At 39.6% G+C, this 7,705-nt stretch overlaps 1 non-coding gene across 1 annotated transcript; it reads left to right on the top strand.

The window, feature by feature from the left end:
- The first annotated feature begins 6,196 nt into the window (after positions 1–6,196).
- Positions 6,197–6,303, top strand: LOC116653280. The gene has a single exon (XR_004306849.1). It is a non-coding gene; the product is annotated as a U6 spliceosomal RNA (small nuclear RNA).
- The last annotated feature ends 1,402 nt before the right edge of the window (positions 6,304–7,705 follow it).

The raw sequence follows: 7,705 nt of genomic DNA, 5'->3' as shown, positions 1-7,705 counted from the left end.
TTTGCCTAGAAGTAATCTGCCTTTTTGGATACCAGGCCTTCTGAAAGAACAGGTCATTGTTAGAAGCTTCACAATTTAGATTGAAAAATCAGATTAAATTCTCCTTTGAAATTTTGAAATGAGATTTTATAAAAGGCTGCCTTTAATATTCAGTGGGCAGAATTTTTGTTGTTTTGAATGAAGAATGGTTCTGAGTCCCCATTATGCTGCACCATATTTAGAAGATAGGGAATATGTAAAGCTCAAGAGGAGGAAAAAGATTAAATAAGTGAAATTACAGTATTTCAGATTGCCAAACTGTCAGATTAAAATCACCTTGCTGCAGCTGACTTTGAACATCTCATTCCTCCCCAGCTTGAGAGGAAGCCTAACTTCCACATATTTAACTGACAATACTCCAATCCATTTTTCCCAGTACACAAAATCACATATCTTCAGAAGCTTGACAGGGAGTTTTGAAGAATAAAAATAAAGACAGAATTAAGACATTTGAAAGATGAAATTACCATCCAGAGATGTCAAAAAGTGTGTATTTGTAAAGCACGCTTTTCAATTTCTTTAGGAAACAGTCAATACAATCGGTTTCATATTTTCCTACTTTGAAACAGATTTCTTTTCCTATGGTATAAGTGTTAATTTTAGGGTTCATTTAAATTCATAAACCTGAAGATGGTGATATTTCAGGTTTGTGTACATATAAGAATAAGGCATTTCTTTAGCAGTTCAGACACTGATTTTTATTCACTAGATGCAGCTTGTGTTTTATTCATTCACATATCAATACCTGCATTTCTCACAACTATTCCATCATTTGCCAGACATACAGTCATCACTCAATTTTTCATGGTTATGCTCAGCTCCAAATACTAGATAGCAATGGTGGTTTCATGCTTTTTCTGAGAATTTCTTTAAATATATTTTCTTTTGTGCATTTTTTCTCCAGTTGAAGACATCTGAACAAGATTCAGATATTAGACAATTCATATGGCTAAATAAGCCCAGCCAGTGTGTATATCTGGAATGTGGATAAATGCTCATGGCTTGACCCCACCAAGCTGTTATCCTATATTTGATAACCGCCGTCTTACGCTCTCCCTAAAGTGTCTCACATTAATTATAACTGATGAGCTAGGCTGCATACCAGGTTGCAATCCAAACAGTTTGGTAAAAGAGCCCAGAATACAAGAGTTATTAATGTCTTGGGCACACCATTTTCATACTGTGGAACAAGCCCTGTGACACCTTCTACAGTCCAGGTCTTCCTATAAGCCTCCTGGCAGCATCCTGCCTGCTGCCTACAACAAGACCTCAACGCACACCATTTTCCTGCAGGCCATGATATCTTCCAGAAACTATTTTGGGAACAGAAATGCTGTGCATTTAACATGCACTCCTTATCTGAATTCACCTAATCCCACTGTAGGCAAAGCCTTTGGGCTTGTATTTAGATCTGGAGGAACAAACTTGTAATCAGAAGAGCAGTTATGTCAGGCTGGGGTTTCAGAAGTTCTATGTTAGAAGAACAAATCCCGATGATATTATGGAATTTTATATAAAACAGAACAAAAAAGCTAACTTCATATGGATTTTCTCAGTGACCTGTGACCATCCAGCCACAATATTTTAGAGAAGTATTCAGTGTAGCCTGTCTGGGAAGTAACAAGAAACTGATCACAGCCTGTCCTTGAGTACCTAAGTCATCTCTTGACAACTTCATTTTCCAATACCAGAATAATCATCTTTTACCAAAATAAATCTGTAGAGAAATACAAGCTCTCACCAACACACTCTTCAACAATAAGAGAAGTCAGGAGCCTTTTACAAACTTTCTTTAGGAAAAGTATCACATGAATCATGTCAGTACAGAACTTGGGGGGCTGCTAATTCTCTAATCTTGCTGGTCCAGAAGCAACCTCAAGGACCTCTGTTATTTTATACCACTTTCCTCCTGCTATATACATCCTGGTCTCTGACAAATGCCTAGTAACACTGAAAACCTATAATATCAACAAAGAGCCCCAGAACTGAAGAGGAGAAACAAGCCTTCCACATCAAAAGTCACCACACTCCAAAGACAAAAAGCAGACCTTGTTCCTGCTTACTCTTGGACTTGAAGAGTTTGTCTCCTTTGTCCCACACTTTGTCTCCCCAATCATTATATTAAATTGACCTGCAGAACAGCACTCAGACTCACAAGAGTCAGAATGTAAGGTAGTTTATTTAAGGTGTATACACTGGTGCACTGGGGGGCTTGTGCCACCCTGATTGTGCCACTAGCATCACTCAAGCAGTCGCATTTATAACACACAAAATTCACACTCATGATTCCACAAAGCAGGTATTGCTAACTCACTCTAGGTAGTGAGTTGTCCTATGCTAACTAATTCCTTGAATGTTTTCTCATTTTTCACTCCTTGGACATGTGCATCATATAGTCAAGTCTGCCTGAATAAGTTTTCCTTTGTGGCAATTGGTCCAGTTTCTTATCTGAAGGTTTCAGGTCTGAAATTCCAGGAGCTTCTTCCCTTGCAATGTGCTACTGACAAGCAAAAGCCTTGCCCCCATTCTACCAAACTCCTCTCAAGTCCTCTCAAGCCAACCCCCAAACTCCACCTAAACTAACCCAAGTCCTGCCTATTCCTAGTAAACCCCTCCCCAAACTCCGCCTCTGAAGTAAGGGTTCCTATCTTCTTTAATTTCTATGGAATTCAAGCGAGGGGCCCATCCACCGTGCAACCCTTCTGTACAGGGATCATCCTAGGGTTTCTACCTTTACTCAAAATAACACCTCATTTCCTTCCACACAAGCAACAGAGAGTTTCCTTTCCAGATGTCTGTGTAAATTTCTTTTAAGACTTTTACTTTTGAATCCAATGCTTATGCAAGCATTCATCAAAACAACGGAAATCAGAATGGAGTTACTAATAGAGTTTCAAAAGAGGTCACTCAACCATGTTTAAGTAACTTTTTAATTTTAATTAAGTATGGAATACTGGATAGATTACAAGAAGATGGCAGAACAGATGAAGAATAGCATTAGAAATGCAAAGAGAAACTTTGAAGATAGAAGTTAAAAGCCATGCTAAACAAACTCTTTTCCAACATTACAAATTAAGAGATCAAGGAAGGGGAAAATGAAAACATTAGAGGCCAGAACAATAAACCGAATCACTTATGGTGGCAAAATGCCTGAACTATTACGTTATTGTGTTCTCAACAGATTTTCAAAAGGGAAGGATAAGAAGTTTAGTAAGAAGATAAGTTTTATTTATTTACTTATTGGTGTGTGTGTGTGGCGGCTGATCCGGCTGCATAAGGCTACAAAGAGCAAGGCAGGAGTTCACTGTGAAAAGCTCAGTTAAATGTGTGCCAGGAACCTAACCCTGCTACCTGCCTCTGATAAAAGGCAGCAAGAAAATTCTTGTGTTTTCTGCATTATTACTCCTTATTAAACTAGATTTCTGTTAGCGTGTGATATGAGGAGACACTTACATTGTGCTATGTCAGGTCATGTCAAATCCCATCAAGACTTATGATGGGAGATAGCTTGATGTAACCTGACGTGGTACATATTAGTGCCAATGGAAAAAGCCAAAAATGGCTTGACATTTAAACAAATACACCCCATTTGCCGAGGCACAGCAAGATCCAGATGTGGCTTCATCTTAAAGCTCTGCAAAGATACCACTCATGGAAAGCCATGGAGTTCAGAGAAAAAATAAAATAAAAACTATAAAGCACATTCTGCAGAAGCAGACATCTATAAACACTCATGACCAGATCTATTAAATACGATGTTGAGATTTTATGAATTAAGAAAACTCAATTATCTTGGATTTATTTATTTCCAAGACTGTCAAAAATAATCCCATGCAGATCTGTAGTAAATAAAGCAATGGAAAGAGCTGATCAGCTGTACTGAAGGTTAAGATTATCTTTCTCATCTTCCCCAACACTGTCTTAGTTACTCATTGTTGCTGCTCAGAGATGCTCAATCCATAGAGGTGTATAGTGTTTACCGAAAACACTCTCTGAGAAACTGAACTTAGTCTTTCTGCATTTACATTGAAGACTTGCCTTCGTTTTGTTACAAGACATCACCAGGTTCAGAATGAGAAGGGGGAAAAAAAATAATGAAAAATGTAAAGCATGCCATAGGAGGAAGGGAGTACAAAAACATGTTAAGCAAGAAGGATTTGGTTTCGCTGGCCTTGTCACTCTTTGTACAGGCAATTGTAGTAACATTGATCTTTTCACTGTTGAAAGGACTCCAATGCATGCAAATGAACTGTCAAATGCCGGAAAATATTTCACCCATTCCTCCATCTGAATGGTTTGATAAAGGTCTCAGCAAAATCCAGCTGTTCTGCACTGTGTCTTACAGAGATGTAGAGGGTACTCCATCGTGCCTGCTCTTCTCTTAACCAACGCGCCCACTGAGAACAGACTGGCAAGAAGCCGTACAGAAAGCACAGGTGTAACAGAAGAAAAGCCTATACCTGTTCTCCAGAGTGTTATATCTGCACTTCAGAGAAACTCACCCAGCTTTTGCGTACCTACATCAGACATACCTCACACAGTTTGTCTACGCTATATTTATTCATGAGAACTGTGCCTTTTAGGCACTTAAGTTGACTTAAAGGTGCACAAAACTAAGAAACTAAGAGATAATTCGAACAATCACTGCTTAAACTTACTGCTTGTCTGAAATTGTAGGGTCAGAATCACAGGCACGTGGAAGGGGTTGGCAAGTACAAGCTTTCAGTGGTTTTGAAGATCGTTAGCACCTTTTAAAAGAGAAAAGAAAGAACCTTACATATACCGAATAGATCTTTCCCTTCATCCATATTAATAGCTACCCCACAGGACTCCATAACAGTTACTTCTTTTAAATAGAGCATTCAAAGAGAAGAATAAAACTTCTGTCCTCAACTTCACCATGAACAGATCTCAAGTACTTCAATAATACTTTAAATATTTAAATACCACTGCTAAGGAAAGTTTTACCGAGCATAAGCCCCTGATCCTTACAGCAAGTTGCTCCCTGCTTAAATAAACACCTGTCCCAGCCATTTCTCAGGGATCAGATGGAGAAGACCAAAGGTGGATTTTGGCATCAACAATGATTTATTCACACAAAGCAGTTTAAATGCAGGCAATATATTCCTGTCATCCAGTCAGCTGACAAAATGTCAGTCGTCTTTATCAGTTGTTTCAGTGCCTCCTGCCAGCTGCCATCAATCTTTGAAATAAACACTATGAATAAAACTGCATAGGCAAACGGCTGCCAAAGAAACCAGAGGTTAAAGGCATTTCACCTATTATGCAATTAAGTGCCAATGGTTATTTTGATCAGAAGCCTAAATTCAAAGTGAATGGCAGAATTTCAGCTGGGGAAGAAGCAAGGAGTTGGTTTTGGTTTTTTTTTTCGTTTTTTTTTTTTTTCTCTTTTAAAGCATGGACAGCAGCAGACTCCCTAAGCCCTTCAGTCTCACCATCCTGCAGACTGGCCACAGCAACATCTTCCTGAAGGGTGCTCTATGCCTACAAAGGAAAGCAAACCACTTGCTGTGGTCTGAGTTGAGAAAAGATAACAAGACAAACATGAATTAGGGACACCTAGCAGTGTGCAGCCAAATAGGCTGGCTTGGCTGAACACGCAGAGATCAAGCACTGCCCACAGCTCACCTGAAGGCATCCTAAAATGTACTGCTTGGGCGCATCTACAACCAAGGAGTCCCATCAGATTGGCGAGATCTGGCCCAAGTACTTCTTTGCATACTCAACCAGAGGGGCAGGGCCAAGTTTGAGGGACTGCCCCTTAAATGTGCAGGGCTCATTTCCCTTCTTGCTTAGTTGGCCTCACCTGTGCATAGGAGAAGTGAGGAAGAACAGGGCCCCACATATGACCTAAGACAAGGATGGGAAATAATGGGGGCGGAAAATTAAAATAATTCCTTAGAGGGTCCCCCTTGTAGAAGTTTGTCTTATTTTTCAAACCTCTAAATTGAAAGCAGGAAAGGTGGTGTGGAGGAAAAAATAAGGCTATTGAAAGAACACTAAGAACATAAGCAAAAAGAGAAAGAGAAAATAATAGTATACGCCTGATAGAACTATCTGGTAGCTACCCATCCATCAGTATCCAACTATTGGCTGCTCCTTTTTGACTCTTTAGAGACAAGACAGTAGACAACATGTGCCTGCTTTGGCAGCACATACACTAACATTGGAATGATACAGAGAAGATTAACATGATGCCTGTGCAAGGATGACATTCCAAGTTGTGAAGAGTTGCGTATTTTTTCTCTGTCTTTGTTGCAGAGAATTTGGACCAGATGACCATCAAGGGTCCTTATCAACTTGAACAACTTTATGATTCTAAGTCTTGGCACAGGAATAAAAAAGTCTACCTGTTTTCTTGCTGCTATATCTGCCATCTTTCCATAGTCAACACAAAATAAATGATGACATATCATATCCTTTCCAGAGAAAGGTGTTATAATAGCTATGGTACACAAGTAGTTTCAAACCTCTATGCAGAAATAAATCCCGAGTGTAAATTACAAAAATTTTCCTCATTTCAAGCCCCACACATATTTTGTGTCCACCTTGCAAGATAATATCTAGTTATTGGCTGAGTTGGCAATTGTTTTCTAAATCCTCACAGATGTTATTGCACAGTTCCCAGCCTAAATAATAAGAACATCCTGCTGAGAATGACAAGGATCTAGTGCTATTGAGAGGATTGCTGTAGCAGTAGAAACTCTATAATAAAAAAAAAAAGTCTTAATAACCAACTTAATATTGTAAGGATTACCAAAACAACACTGATTCCAGAAGCTCCCAACGCTGGTTTTTGTCTTTTGAGGCTGTGGCTGTAACACTTGTGAGGTGTTTAAATGACAAATGGCCCTAAGTTTCCAAATGGCACTGCACAGTTGTCTGACTGTATCAGGTGGCTGAAAGCAATGAAGAAAACAATGTTTTTCCCTGGGGGGATTAGTTCTTGGATGTTAGGAAGGGTATTATCAAGTGCTCACATCTTCACCTTCAGCACGGTTAAGCACATTATGTTTCCTGAGCTTCACAGAAGACTACTAAGTACCGCCCATAGGAAGATGTAGAGCCAAAGAGACCTCCAGAATTTCAGATGATCCAGCAGATGTCCAAGCTCAGACATATCCTAGAAAGGATGTACTTTCCAGCAAAGCTACAGCTGCTCATAACCATCAGACCTTCTGGGTTTTCTGGGCACAACTAATCTGATCCTACTGGCAGTTTCTAACTTCCATGAAACCGAGCATCTAATGCAAAGTCTGAAATATTCAAATGCGATTCACAGAGCTTTTTCTGTCAAGCCTGCTTCCAACCAGCATTTGGCACAGCTGATGGGGCTAACTATGGAGGGCTTCAAAAGCACACAATTCCACTGAAACATCAACATATCAGTCCTTAACTCACACAGGCGCATTTCTGGTCTATCAAATTGTCATATGCAGAAGCACCCATTAGGGAAACCAGCACCATTTTGTCCTCACTGGAGCTACGTTTGGCTTGTTTTCACAGCGTCATTTTGGCAGGATTCTTTTGGCCAGTTTAAGAACAGATCTGGAGAGGAGACAATTACAGTGTGTGTCTGCTGCTCAAGGGAAATGCCAAATTCCCTTTCTATGGATGACTTCTCTAATTACTACTATTATTTCTA

This window comes from Coturnix japonica, chromosome 3 (assembly GCF_001577835.2).
Source record: "Coturnix japonica isolate 7356 chromosome 3, Coturnix japonica 2.1, whole genome shotgun sequence".
Lineage (NCBI taxonomy): Eukaryota > Metazoa > Chordata > Aves > Galliformes > Phasianidae > Coturnix > Coturnix japonica.
Note: the sequence above shows the minus strand (reverse complement) of the source record. Positions and strands in the feature narration are given on the sequence as shown.